We start from the raw sequence: 15,000 nt of genomic DNA, 5'->3' as shown, positions 1-15,000 counted from the left end.
TTATGTAAGCCCTCTACTCCTATCCTTAACCTGTCACTCTACTCCTATCCTTAACCTGTCACTCTACTCCTATCCTTAACCTGTCTCTCTACTCCTATCCTTAACCTGTCGCTCTACTCCTACCCTTAACCAGGCTCTCTTATGTAAGCCTTCTACTCCTGTCCTTAACCTGTCGCTCTACTCCTATCCTTAACCTGTCACTGTTATGTAAGCCCTCTACTCCTATCCTTAACCTGTCTCTCTTATGTAAGCCCTCTACTCCTATCCTTAACCTGTCACTCTACTCCTATCCTTAACCTGTCTCTCTACTCCTATCCTTAACCTGTCGCTCTACTCCTACCCTTAACCAGGCTCTCTTATGTAAGCCTTCTACTCCTGTCCTTAACCTGTCGCTCTACTCCTATCCTTAACCTGTCACTGTTATGTAAGCCCTCTACTCCTATCCTTAACCTGTCTCTCTTATGTAAGCCCTCTACTCCTATCCTTAACCTGTCGCTCTACTCCTACCCTTAACCTGTCTCTCTTATGTAAGCCCTCTACTCCTATCCTTAACCTGTCACTCTACTCCTATCCTTAACCTGTCTCTCTACTCCTATCCTTAACCTGTCTCTCTTATGTAAGCCCTCTACTCCTATCCTTAACCTGTTACTCTACTCCTATCCTTAACCTGTCTCTCTACTCCTATCCTTAACCTGTCTCTCTTATGTAAGCCCTCTACTCCTATCCTTAACCTGTCTCTCTTATGTAAGCCCTCTACTCCTATCCTTAACCTGTCACTCTACTCCTATCCTTAACCTGTCACTCTACTCCTATCCTTAACCTGTCACTCTACTCCTATCCTTAACCTGTTGCTCTACTCCTACCCTTAACCTGTCTCTCTTATGTAAGCCCTCTACTCCTATCCTTAACCTGTCACTCTACTCCTATCCTTAACCTGTCTCTCTACTCCTATCCTTAACCTGTCGCTCTACTCCTACCCTTAACCTGTCTCTCTTATGTAAGCCCTCTACTCCTGTCCTTAACCTGTCGCTCTACTCCTATCCTTAACCTGTCACTGTTATGTAAGCCCTCTACTCCTATCCTTAACCTGTCTCTCTTATGTGAGCCCTCTACTCCTATCCTTAACCTGTCGCTCTACTCCTATCCTTAACCTGTCTCTCTACTCCTATCCTTAACCTGTCTCTCTTATGTAAGCCCTCTACTCCTATCCTTAACTTGTTGCTCTTATGTAAGCCCTCTACCCCTATCCTTAACCTGTCTCTCTACTCCTATCCTTAACCTGTCGCTCTCTACTCCTATCCTTAACCTGTCTCTCTTATGTAAGCCCTCTACTCCTACCCTTAACCTGTTCTCTTATGTAAGCCTCTACTCCTATCCTTAACCTGTCGCTCTACTCCTATCCTTAACCTGTCTCTCTACTCCTATCCTTAACCTGTCGCTCTACTCCTACCCTTAACCTGTCTCTCTACTCCTATCCTTAACCTGTCTCTCTTATGTAAGGCCTCTACTCCTATCCTTAACCTGTCTCTCTTATGTGAGCCCGCTGCTGTTAATTGGCACGTTAAGTGACTGTTTATTTTCCTGGGGAACAGAGGCGCTGAGAACCGAGAGGCGCGGCCGGCCGATTGGCCGACTGATGTTTATTGAAGCCGCGGCGGCTTTGATTGAGGGCCCCTCCAGCGCTCCGGGGGTCCTTCGCCTTGTTTTCCTTCCTTTTATCGCCGTTTTAGGGAGAGGGGAGGTGAGAGGAGGACAGGACGGCGTGGGGTATTGATCAGATAAGAGGGCTGGGAATGCACAGTCAGGCCCCCCCCGCCAGCCCCCCCTCCCCCTCCCTTTTGTGTAAATCTTAGTCTCAGAGTCCCTCAAGGGCCCCTCTCATTGGGTGGAATGAAGACCAATGGGGAGGGGAGCGTGTAAGCCCCGCCCCTCAGACCTACCCCTGGGTAACACGCCTATCGGTAATGCTTTCAGCGTTTTAGACACTGGCGAAAATGTGAAAGAAAAAGGAAAATGCCCCGGAGAATTTTGACAAGACGCTAACGATGCTAATGAAAAGCTGCGCCTTGGGAGATGGTTGTCCTGGATACTGCTGCACAGGAGGGTTCTTTAACCCTTTAAGGCTCTTAGGTCACAGTCGCTACTGGTGGTTGAAAGCAACTGAGTTCTAGAACCCTGGCTTAGAATTTTGGAAAGAACATTCCAATGAAACCTGCGCTTCACAGGGTTAAAGTCACCGGTAGCCTGCGGGGATTTCTCTGTTGTTCTAAAGCCGGCGTTTTCAACCGGTTTCGAGAGTTCGACCCCCACCCCCCTGTTGGTAAGCCCAGGTTCTAAAGGCCCGCCTAATCTGATCTGAAGCAGATAATAGAAACCTTCCTCCAGGGAAATATCCGCACGGTCACGGGGAGCGAGAGAAGTGGTTCGGCTAGTTGTGTGCCTGTCTTCCCACCCCCCCCCCCACCCCACCCACCCAAATACAGACATGCCTGATATTTTTTTTTATGGGGGTGAGGTTTACCTTATTTTATGACTGCAGATGGCCTCCGGGTGCATTGTGGGATTGAGGAGCTGACGGATGGGCCCCTGTGATCCTCCTGGCCTTATTTTACGAGCTGATTATGCCTGTAGAAACCGCCATCTGCAGGGAGCCTCCCGGACTCCCCAGTCGCGCACATGATTTTTGATGAACTGATGTACTCCACAGAGAAATCGATGCCCTTGAGAGTAAGATTACAGAAACTCAGCGCATTTCTGTATTCAGACCTGTATTCAGGTCCTGATATCAGGCCATTTATGGGTTGAATGAATACATTTTTGCTTGTTGTTTCATGAAATTCTTTCATCCATCTACCCACCCATCCATTAATTAGGTCATCATTTCAGTTATTCTTTCGTTCATTAGTTAATTAATTTATTCATTCCTTTATTTGCCAGATAAGCTGTTGAAAACCATGTTCTGTATCTTGACTGAACATTCTAATGCTGATGTAACACTACTGCTAACTGAAAGCAACAGAGTTCTAGAACACTGACATAGAATTTTGAAAATAACATTCCAAAAAAAGCCCTACTCTTCAAAGGGTTAAGCAGGTAGGACTTTTGAGACCTCTGTCCTCGTTAGCAGCGCTGACCTGGTGTATTATCATGTGTATCTGTGAGACCCTGTGTTTGTGGCTCCGCTGCTCACTGTGCTGTGAGGCCCTGTGTTTGTGGCTCCGCTGCTCACTGTGCTGTGAGGCCCTGTGTTTGTGGCTCCGCTGCTCACTGTGCTGTGAGGCCCTGTGTTTGTGGCTCCGCTGCTCACTGTGCTGTGAGGCCCTGTGTTTGTGGCTTTGTGCTGCTCACTGTGCTGTGAGGCCCTGTGTTTGTGGCTTTGTGCTGCTCACTGTGCTGTGAGACACTGTGTTTGTGGCTCTCCTCTCTGTGCTGTGAGACCCTGTGTTTGTGGCTTTGTGCTGCTCACTGTGCTGTGAGATCCTGTGTTTGTGGCTCTCCTCTCTGTGCTGTGAAACCCTGTGTTTGTGGCTTTGTGCTGCTCACTGTGCTGTGAGACACTGTGTTTGTGGCTCTCCTCTCTGTGCTGTGAAACCCTGTGTTTGTGGCTTTGTGCTGCTCACTGTGCTGTGAGACCCTGTGTTTGTGGCTTTGTGCTGCTCACTGTGCTGTGAGACCCTGTGTTTGTGGCCCTGTGCTGCTCACTGTGCTGTGGGACCCTGTGTTTGTGGCTCTCCTCTCTGTGCTGTGAGACCCTGTGTTTGTGGCTTTTCTCTCTGCGCTGCTCACTGTGCTGTGGGACACTGTGTTTGTGGCTCTCCTCTCTGTGCTGTGAAACCCTCTGTTTGTGGCTTTGTGCTGCTCACTGTGTTGTGAGATCCTGTGTTTGTGGCTCTCCTCTCTGTGCTGCTCACTGTGCTGTGGTACCCTGTGTTTGTGGCTCTCCTCTCTGTGCTGCTAGCCTCGTGTTAGCGTGTATCAGGGGAGCATGGTGAATGAGATGAGGAGGAGGTCATGGGTCAGATTTTATTTTATGATTTTTTTTGCTGGAGGCAGCAACTCTGGAAGCTGCCGGCAAAATCTGGTTAGTGTTACTGTAAGCCTGGGGCCTCACAGTCTTACAAACACACAGACGCAAGCACGCACATGCACACACGCACACACTCGCACGAACACTCACACACATGCACACACACACACACACACTCACACACACACATGCAGGCACACACACACACACTCACACATGCACATGCAGGCACACACAAACACACGCACACACACACACATGCAGGCACACACATACACACTCACACATGCACATACACGCACGCACAAACACATAAATAAATTACATTTGACAAGATATACATGTGCTTGATCTGTGAACAACACAATACATTATGTTATACGTTGTGCATTTTGATCGATATTTCGGAGGTTAAACAAACTTTTTCCACACGTACGTATTTTACTGTAAACACGGCGATGTTGTTTATGGTTCACGGTCTCCAGCCGAGCATTCCGGAACATTCTGTTCTGACTGAATCCCACGACGTCGATGGGACGAGGTCAGGGGCTCAGCCAATCAGAGAGGGGCTCAGAACAGCTCCAGCATCCCCCATGTCTGGACCCCCCCCCCCCCCCCCATCTGCACCCTGTACCTATTGTCTGGTTACTCTGTTGTAAGTCGCTCTGGATAAGAGCGTCAGCTAAATACCTATAATGTAATGTAATGTAATGTAATGTCCTAATCTGGGGTGGTGCGTACCTAAACGCTTCCCCCTCATGGACTATAGGGGGCGCCAAGCGTACCCCCACCGCTCTCAGTTCAGGTTCCTGGGAGTAGCTCTGGACAGCGCCGGTGTGGGGGGCAGGTTTTTGTTCTAACCCGACCCCAAGACACCTAACTGTACTTATCAAGGTTGTGACTGAAGCCTATGATTAGTCAATCAGTTGCTGCAGTCTGTGACTGTGACTGTGTGTGTTTATGTGAGTCTGTGAGTGTGTGTGTGTTTGTGCTAGTCTGTGAGTGTGTCTGTGTGTGAGTGAGTTTGTGAGTCTGTGAGTGTGTGTGTGAGTCTGTGTGTGAGTGAGTTTGTGAGTCTGTGAGTGTGTGTGTGAGTGAGTTTGTGAGTCTGTGAGTATGTCTGTGTGTGAGTCTGTGTGTGAGTGAGTTTGTGAGTCTGAGTGTGTGTGTGAGTCTGTGTGTGAGTGAGTTTGTGAGTGTGTGAGTGTGTGAGTGAGTCTGTGTGTGAGTGAGTTTGTGAGTGAGTTTATGAGTCTGTGAGTGTGTGTGTGAGTGAGTTTGTGAGTCTGTGAGTGTGTGAGTGAGTGTGTGTGTGAGTGAGTTTGTGAGTCTGTGAGTGTGTGTGTGAGTGAGTTTGTGAGTCTGTGAGTGTGTGTGAGTGAGTTTGTGAGTCTGTGAGTGTGTGAGTGAGTCTGTGTGAGTGAGTTTGTGAGTGTGTGTGTGAGTGAGTTTGTGAGTGTGTGTGTGAGTGAGTCTGTGAGTCTGTGAGTGTGTGTGTGTGTGTGTTTGTGCTAGTCTGTGAGTGTGTGAGTGAGTGTGTGTGTGTGAGTTTGTGAGTGTGTGTGTGTGTGTGTGTGTGTGAGTCTGTGAGTGAGTCTGTGAGTGTGTGTGTGTTTGTGCTAGTCTGTGAGTGTGTGATTGAGTTTGTGAGTCTGTGACTGTGTGAGTGAGTCTGTGTGTGTGTGAGTCTGTGTGTGTGTGTGTGTGTGAGTGTGTGTGTGTGTGTGTGTTAGTCTGTGAGTGTGTGTGTGTGAGTGAGTCTGTGTGTGAGTGAGTTTGTGAGTCTGTGAGTGTGTGAGTGAGTTTGTGAGTCTGTGAGTGTGTGAGTGAGTTTGTGAGTCTGTGAGTGTGTGAGTGAGTTTGTGAGTCTGTGAGTGTGTGTGTGTGTGTGTGTGTGTGTGAATCAGGTGTAGTAGTGCTGGGCTAAAACGAAAACCTGCACCCACCCCGGGGCTTTTTGGATAAGATTGGACACCCCAGCTTTCCCTCCAGTTGGATGCCTTCAGCTCACTTTCACATTGCAGACATTTCCAGCAGACGCTCTTTCCCAGAGTGACTTGCACAACTTTAGCATTAAAAATTTTTTTAACATAGTATCCGTTTATGCCGCTGGATATATACTGAAGCACTTAAGGTGAAATGCCTCGCTCAAGGGTACAACAGTTGGGAATCAAACCTGCAACCTTTCAGTTACCAGCCCAGTTCCCCATCCATTATAGCGCACTGCCGCCCGCTGTAAAGATGCCCGCAGGGTGGAGCTCAGGACGCTCGGCACCACTGCGTGTGTAGCACCACCTTTCATCTCCACAGCGCGGAATCCGAGAGGCCGCTGGCGTCGCCACGGAAACCCCGCGGCGTGTCAACCTGCCCCGCTTCACCAGAGGCTCCGCCTCCAGGGCTCTCAGCATCAAAACCTCCGCCTCTCTTCTGCTGAAGCCGAATTATTATGAGTCTTATGAGTCCTGTGGAGCTGTAAGGGTAGGGGGCGGGACCACGGGGCTTCCAGAAGCACCGGGACTTCCTGTGGCTGAGACGGGTTTCGTTGAGGGCGGAGGGTGTATTGGAGTTGTGTATCTGGTTAGGGTGTGATAAAACATCTTGATGTTCTTATTTGGTTGTCTGGCAGCTCCCCTGCAGTGAAATCTGCTGCCGTTTCAGGGGTTCTTGTGAAAAGTTTTTTTCAGCACGATCACACACAGGGGTGTCAACACGTCCTTCTGAGATTTAATGAACAGAGACACACGCCTATTTATATTATTTATTGTCACTATTATTAATAGTATTATTATTGTTATCAATACTAGTGCTATTGCACATTTTACATTTGTTATATTCTAATATTGATATTTATTGTTGTTACTACAGTTATTGTTGTAAATGTAATTTATTGTTACATTTTGGCAATATGTTTTTTTTTTAATTATTTTATATGTCATGCCAGCAAAGCATATTTGAATTTGAGCCAGAGAGAGAAAAAGAGACAGAGAGAGAGAAAGAGAAGAAGAGTGAGTGACCAGAAGAGACAAGTCAGAGTTACCAAGGAAACGGTGAATTGGTGACAATATCGAATGGTCAGGTCCCATGGGTCCCACCTTGTCTCCATCCAGCCCTGTAACTCCAGAGAGGGGAGTGTGTGTGTGTGTGTGCGTGTATGGTGTGTGCATGCATGTGCGTGTGTGTACATGGGTGCATGCGTGTGCATGTGTATATGTATGCATATGCATGTATGTGTATGTGTGTGTCTCTCTATGGGGTGTGTATGTGTGTGTGTGTGTGTGTGTCTCTCTCTCTCTATGGGGTGTATGTGCATGTGTGTTTGTGTGTGTGTGTGTGTGTCTCTTTCTCTCTCTCTATGGGGTGTCTGCATGTGTGTGTGTGTGTATGTGTGTGTCTCTCTATGGGATGTGTATTTGTGTGTGTGTGTCTCTCTCTCTCTATGGGGTGTATGTGCATGTGTGTTTGTGTGTGTGTGTGTGTCTCTCTCTCTCTCTATGGGGTGTCTGCGTGTGTGTGTATGTGTGTTTGTGTGTGTCTAATGCCCCCCACCCCTCCACCAAAAGTGTTCATTTCCTGTACCTTCTGGACTGTGCTCTATCACCTCCGGGCATGTTTCCCAGCAACCGCAGGCCCGCATCACCATGATCCCCGTACGCCTGTGGGGAGTGGGGGGGGGGGGAGGCAGTTTGGCATAGTACTACCAGTCGTAGCCATGGCGATGCCTTTCACTCCAGCTCAGCGGCTTGGCAAACCTGAAGGAGGGACAGCTGGGCCGTTCGACTGTCACGCTTCGGGGCCGCGGAGATCGCAGCGAGGTCGGAAATCTAACCCTGCGGATCGCTCTCCGGCTCAAGGCGTGGAATGTGTCCCTTCAAAAAGCAGGTTTTTTTGGAATGATTTCTCTTTTCAGCATTCTAATTAAGTGTTCTAGAACTCCCATTGTTTTCCATCACTGGTAGTGATTGTGACATCAGAATTAGAATGTTCAGCTAAGAACATTCTAATTACGCGCATTGTGATGTCACACCTTGTAGGGTTCTTCATAGCGCTAACAGAAAGGATGCCTCTTATTTAGCGCATCTTTCAGGGCTTAACAGGCGGTTGTAGCTGCGGTTGTTTATGGCAACGTCTTCCACTCATCACAGGGGGCGGCGGTGTGGTGTCATGCGTGAGGGAACTGGGGTGCGGTCATCTCGCCCTGGAGCGCGGCAGGAAACCTGATCCACCTTCGTAAAATAAAAATAAAAAAAATATCCGGCTGGTTAAATGGACGGTGTGCAGAAGTGCACGGTGTGCGAGTCTACCTGAGTTAAAGGATGAGAAATGAATAAAACGGGATCAATTGAATAAAAAAACGAAATAAAAGCAGATTAACAATGAAAGCAGGCCAAATGAGCTGAAAGCTAAATGTGAAAAATGTGTTTTCAATTGACTTCTAATAAGGAGCTTCTGCTGGTGCCTGGCTGACCTGCAGATACAGCCTGCTCCACAGTCTGGGAGAATAAAAGCCAGCGGAAGCTCCGCCAGCTCTTTTGTGGAGGAGCTTTTTGTTGCGCGGAGAAGTCCAGCGAGCGTGGAATGCAGGGCGCGCTGTGGCTGATGTTCTTCCTAACAGTTCAGAAATGTATTTTTGCTGCCAAGCCTTTTCAGGGGGCTTTAAAAGCAACTAGAAAAAAAAAAGAGAGAAAAGTTTTTAAATACATTCTGAAATGAACAAGCAGCCAGTGCAGAGATACAAGTAGCAGAGTAATGATAGGTCTCCTTTTCATTTCAGCCAGTAGGCGTACGGCACTGTTTTGACTCTGCCGTAGTCTTTCTGCATGGTGCTTTCAGTGAGATTGGCTGAATGTACGCGTAAATCAATCGACGAACATTCACACCGGACAGGTGACGGTGAGGACTTCACAGTCAGGACGACCTGGATCTGTCTGGAGCATGGCGGCTCACCTGCAACAGCTGTCAGGAGTGTGTCCTCAGGCCAGGTAACGGCTGTCAGGAGTGTGTCCTCTGGCCAGGTAACGGCGGTCAGGTGTGTGTCCTCTGGCCAGGTAACGGCGGTCAGGTGTGTGTCCCTCTGGCCAGGTAACGGCAGTCAGGTGTGTCTCCTCTGGCCAGATAACAGGTGTCAGGTGTGTGTCCTCTGGCCAGATAACAGGTGTCAGGTGTGTGTCCTCTGGCCAGGTAATGGTAGTCAGGTGTGTGTCCTCTGGCCAGGTAATGGTAGTCAGGTGTGTGTCCTCTGGCCAGGTAACGGCAGTCAGGTGTGTGTCCTCTGGCCAGGTAACAGCTGTCAGGTGTGTGTCCTCTTGGCCAGGTAACGGCAGTCAGGTGTGTGTCCTCTGGCCAGGTAACAGCTGTCAGGTGTGTGTCCTCAGGCCAGGTAACGGCTGTCAGGTGTGTGTCCTCAGGCCAGGTAACGGCAGTCAGGTGTGTGTCCTCTGGCCAGGTAACGGCTGTCAGGTGTGTGTCCTCTGGCCAGATAACAGGTGTCAGGTGTGTGTCCTCTGGCCAGGTAACGGCAGTCAGGTGTGTGTCCTCTGGCCAGGTAACGGCAGTCAGGTGTGTGTCCTCTGGCCAGGTAACAGCTGTCTGGTGTGTGTCCTCTGGCCAGGTAACGGCAGTCAGGTGTGTGTCCTCTGGCCAGGTAACAGCTGTCAGGTGTGTGTCCTCAGGCCAGGTAATGGCTGTCAGGTGTGTGTCCTCAGGCCAGGTATTGGCAGTCAGGTGTGTGTCCTCTGGCCAGGTAACGGCTGTCAGGTGTGTGTCCTCTGGCCAGATAACAGGTGTCAGGTGTGTCTTGCAGGTAAGCAGTCAGTGTGTCCTCTGGCCAGGTAACGGCAGTCAGGTGTGTTCCTCTGGCCAGATAACGGTGTCAGGTGTGTGTCCTCTGGCCAGATAACAGGTGTCAGGTGTGTGTCCTCTGGCCAGGTAACGGCAGTCAGGTGTGTGTCCTCTGGCCAGGTAATGGTAGTCAGGTGTGTGTCCTCTGGCCAGGTAATGGTAGTCAGGTGTGTGTCCTCAGGCCAGGTAACGGCTGTCAGGTGTGTGTTCTCTGGATTGGCCAGGTAGTCATTCCGCTGCTTTCTCCATTATTGCAATGTCCCTGTGACAAATTTTAAGGAGCATTTATGATGGGGGGGGGGGGGGACCTTGTCATCCCTAAAACCTGAAACTTGAGTTAAGTACAGGTGCCCACATCGAGATGCAAACATGTATTATTTATTTTATCAAGATTTTGTTTTCGCGCTGCAGATCTTTTGTAGTTGTGCTGCTTCTTTGAGGAAGATAAGAACGGCTGCGAGCGAGCGAGCGAGGGAGCGCGTGTGTTTGGTTAATGCCTCCCCAATGCGCCACGGATCAGCGCCGCCGCCGCCGCCGGAGGAGCCAAACGCATTAGCGCCATCGCGCTCGTCTCCCCGAAACAAATACCCAAAAACAACAGCAACAGGGCTGAGACCCTGTGCCCCAAACCTCGGAGGCCTGAGGAACCTCCGCTTGGCTTTTCTGTTTGAGAGCAGCTGACTTAGAGGCTGTTGATCAGAGAGATAAGCCCCGATTCCTCTCTCTCTTTCTCCCTCCCTCCCTCCCCCCCCCCTTCTCTCTTCTACCCTTCCTCCTCTCTTTCTCTCCCCTCTTCTCCCTCTCCCTCCTTCTCCCTCCCTCTCTCTCTTTCTCTCTCCCTCCCTCTTTCTTTCTACCTCTCTCCTCTCCCTCCTCTTTCTCCATCCCTCCCTTCTCTCTATCGCTCTCTCTCTCCCTCTTTCTCCATCCCTCTCTCTCTCTCTCTCTCTGATTTCTCACTGTCTCATCACATCGCCCTGCCGGCTTAAAGGCAGACTATGCAGCATTTTTAGTACCTTGAAAATATTATAGAATAACCATGCTCAGGCATATCTGTAATGCGCTGCCAATCTCTGTATTTGCGCACATTTCCCAAAACTGCTTCTCTACCTGTATTTGCTGTTCTAAGATGTGTTGGAGACACAGTCAGCCTTGGAATTCTTTTTCTTTTTTCCTCCTTGACTATCGAAAAACTGAGATTTAAAAAAAAAACGGTATAAAAACGGATACAAAATATAAAAACGGAGGTGCGTGGGCGGGGTTGAGGACGGAGGAGGAGACTTCTTTGATTGTAAACACAAGGTCACAAAAAGGCTAAATATACTGCATAGCATGCCATTAAGCCCAAGGACCCAACTAACTGAGAGAATCCTGAAACAAGGTAGAATGGCTACTTGCCCCGAGAGCGTCGATCCTAAATTTCACCCTCTGTTTTCTGCACCTCCCCCCCTTCCCCCCCAGCCACCTTGCCGGAAATCTTGCGAGAGAGCGAGATTGACATAGATGGAGAGGGCGAGCTAGATGGAGAGAGAGAGAGAGAGAGAGAGGCAGAGAGAGAACGAGATGGATGGAGAGGATGAGGCAGAGATGGATGGAGAGAAAGGCAGAGAGGGAAGAGGGAAAGAGATGGATAGAGTGGGACGGAGAGAAAGAAGGAGATTTAAAGCGCTGGAGACACTCCCTTACAGACTAGGGGTCGTATATTTCATAGATCCATGCAGGCTGGCCTTAAGATCCGGAATCTTCCTTCATTTTTAAACAGCCTGCCTGTTGGCTGTTACCCCCCTGTCTAAATCCCTGAACGCAGACTTCTCGAATCTCAGCTGTATGGGGACGGTCCTCAGGTCATGAGGAGGTTGTGGTGGGGGGGGGCTAGGGTTTGGGGATGGGGGGGCGGAGCTCAGGGCCTCTGTTAAGGGTCAGGGCTGGCTGTCGTCAGGGCGGAAACAGGAATGAACTGTCCTGTTAGCTCGTTCACCTGGCAGGTCTGTGGCCACGCCCACTTCCTCTTAGGATTCTCGGTTACTCCCTTTTTGATGGTATTTTATTTGATAGTACATGTATAATTTTATTTCATGGCGTTGTGTGCAGTGGTAGAAAATCTGGATGTAAAAATGTTCAAAGCCCTGTGAGTCTTTCAAAACACTGTCATCCCATAAATATCTCTGTGTTCTTGTTCTCTTGTGTTAGGAGCAATGGCTTTGACAGTTTCCTTTTGGAACGTTCGGAGAATGTGCCAGAGGTTTAAAAACCCGCAGTTACCTCGTGTATTGTGGGGTGACAGCAGGCAGTCTTACAGTGCTGCTCATTTCCATGCATTATACACTGCTGGAGCTGCCCACTTGGCTGGCGCACTGATTAAATGGGTCCCCCCCCCCCCACCCCCACCCCCACTGCCTGCTCTCCTCAGTTCCTGTTTAAGGTTAATGAGCAGCATCGAGTGGGTTGCCAGGTCCTCTGCTTCCATCAGCCCCTGCGGTTGAAATGATGCTCTGCTCGTCCGTCCGTCCGTCCGTCTGTCGACCCCCCTCCTGGTGATCTGGTGACATCCCATGCTTGGGTATTCTGTGGTTTGCTGTATTTCAGGGGAATGCGGTAATTAATGCCAGTGTTATTTCATTATTTACACAAAATTGAAATGTGTGAAATGATGGGAAGAGTCGACCTAGAACCATCATTCTGCCTGATGTCTAGAGTAATCAGGGTTGGTTTAGAGTCTGGTGTTGAAAAGCCCGTGGGCATGTATGTCAGAATATCATAATTATTACATGTCATTACAGCTGTTAGCAGGTGCTGTTAGCCAGAGCGGCTTAAAATGCAATGACAAGTTAGCGATTTCAGTTAGCGCTGTCGTATTACTGCAGCAGCTGTTGTGCATACGTGCCTGTGTGTCTCTGTGTGCATGTATGTGTGGCATGTGTATGTGTGTGTGTCTGTCTGCCTGTCTGTGTGTCTGTCTGTGTGTGCGTGTGTGTGTGTGCCTGTGTATGCATGTGTGATGTGTGCGCGTGCGTGTGTGTGCACATGTGTGGTGTGTGTGTGTGTGTACCTGTATGCCTGTGTATGAATGTGTGATGTGTGTGCACATGTGTGGTGTGTGTGTGTGTGTGTGTGTGTGTGTAGTGCATGCGTGCGTGTGTGTGCACGTGTGGTGTGTGTGTGTGTGTGTGTGTAGTGCATGCGTGCGTGTGTGTGTATGCATGGTGGTGTGTGCGTTGGGTTGTGGTGTGGTGTGTAGGCATGCGTGCGTGTGTGTGTGCGTGCAAGATGGCGGCTGGAGCCTAGCTGCAGGTGCAAGCACGCGTGCCTTTGCTCTAAACATCTAAACTAAACATCTAACTCCACACTATCACGCACCCGTCGTAACTGCTGTCGTCACTGTAGTCAGTTGCAAAAAGATGTTCTGTGTGTGTGTGTGTGTGTGTGTGTACATGTGTGGTGTGTGTGTGTGTGTGCACATGCACGTGTGTCGGAATGTACTTTTTTTTTTACCTTATCTATGTGAAAGTGGGGGAACATGTATATGTTTATAATAAGCAGGCAGTGTTTCTCTCCGCAGTGATTCTGAAGGGTTTGTGTTCTCGGCTGCGCAGGGGCTGAACATATGCGGCACGCGCAGTGTGTTTTGACATATGCTAATAACACACAACTTTGATTCGATTTATTATTTAAGTATGCGCTACGTCTCAAGGGAATGCCTCAGCATATATTAAAATATATGCGATATATCAGTCAAACCCCGCTGTAGAAGGGTGCCGGCGAGTGATGGGGTCTGGCGCAGGCTGTGACAGATGGAGCTGTCCCGGGACAGGGGGGAGATGAATTGGGCACCGCAGGTGCTCCTCTCCGTTATGTTAAAGAGGCACGGTGCGGCATGTGAGGCGCGTTTCTGTCAGACGGGGACATGGGGGGCTGGGGGGGGGTTCGTAATTTCACCTGGAGAGACCCGAGTGAGTCAGAAATCAGGCTCGTTTCTCAGGTGCTTTTGTTGCCGTTTTACAGTGTTTCTCAGGGTTTCTCAGTGTTTTACAGTGTTTTTGCCAGTTTTCTCAGTGCTTGTTGAGCAGTGGTGGGATCCTGCATTGTCTTCTGGATAAAATGACAATACGTGTGAAATCACACGTGCTTTTGTACACTCACACAAATAGCCTCCATTCTCACAGTATGCCCATGCGCACTCCAAATACATGTTCTCTCTCTCTCACACACACACACACACACACACACACGCACAGACGTGCAGATGTCTTCATAAGGGATCGTGTCTGATACTTCTTTGTTCTTCCTTCACAGGAGCTGTGGACGAGACCCCGCCTTCCCTTTACAGGTGCGTTTCCCCTTTTGATCTGAGATCTCCCGCCGTCTGCAGCGCGTAACGCAGTCTGTGAGCATGCTGCGTGCTGGGGGGCCATGGAGGGGGGCCATGGGGGGGGGGGGGGGGTTAGCGGTACAGAGCTCCCGTCGCTTTTCCCAGAATCCCTGCTGAGGGGGTTTGATCTGGAATCCAGACCCCACACTGTGGTTTTCTCCCACTGTGGGTCACCTTCAGTAGACTGCTTACAAGCCCACCCTCCCTGTGGACTCGACGCTGCTGCTTTACTCTGACATGAGTCATGAGAGGGAGAGGGAGGGGGAGAGAGGGAGAGGAGGGTAGAAGAGAGGGAGTGGGGTAGGAGAGAGAGAGAGGGAGGGAGGGAGGAGGGAGGGAGAGGCGTAGAGAGAGGGGGGAGACAGGTGGGAGAGAAAGGGAGAGAGGTAGAGGGGGTAAGAGAGGGAGAGATGTCAAGAGGGAGGGAGAGGAGTAGAGAGGGAGAGAGAGGGGTGAAGAGAGGGAGATGGTAGAGAGAGGGAGAGAAGGAGAGGCGTAGAAAGAGGTGTGAGGGAAAGGGAGATAGAGGGGGAGAGAAAGGGAGAGGGGTAGAGAGAGGGGGTAGAGAAAGGGAGAGGGGGGTGATAGAAATATAAGAATAATTACAGTAATAATTACCGAGGCATTTGTGTAAGCAGTAATCTGGGGACGTCGTTTTGCAGCATCCTTAATACAAGACTTTTCAACTTAGACTTCCTTAACGAGCACAATGTCTTGAGTAAGAGTCAGATTTACCAGTTTACCAAACCACCATACCTCTGACCAT

General features: G+C 49.6%; 1 protein-coding gene across 2 annotated transcripts in view; it reads left to right on the top strand.

Annotated features, from left to right (window-relative positions):
* The window catches only part of LOC135261847 (semaphorin-6D-like), a 141,756-nt gene that overhangs the window by 43,537 nt on the left and 83,219 nt on the right, over positions 1 to 15,000 (top strand). For both annotated transcript variants that reach the window (XM_064348505.1, XM_064348504.1), the window contains one exon: positions 14,159 to 14,192. The gene's annotated coding sequence lies outside the window, so the exon portion shown is untranslated. The remainder of the gene's footprint in view (positions 1 to 14,158; positions 14,193 to 15,000) is intronic.

Source organism: Anguilla rostrata, chromosome 8, assembly GCF_018555375.3.
Source record: "Anguilla rostrata isolate EN2019 chromosome 8, ASM1855537v3, whole genome shotgun sequence".
Taxonomy (NCBI): Eukaryota; Metazoa; Chordata; class Actinopteri; order Anguilliformes; family Anguillidae; genus Anguilla; species Anguilla rostrata.
The sequence above is the reverse complement of the archived record's forward strand: the minus strand, read 5'-3'. Positions and strand labels throughout refer to the sequence as shown.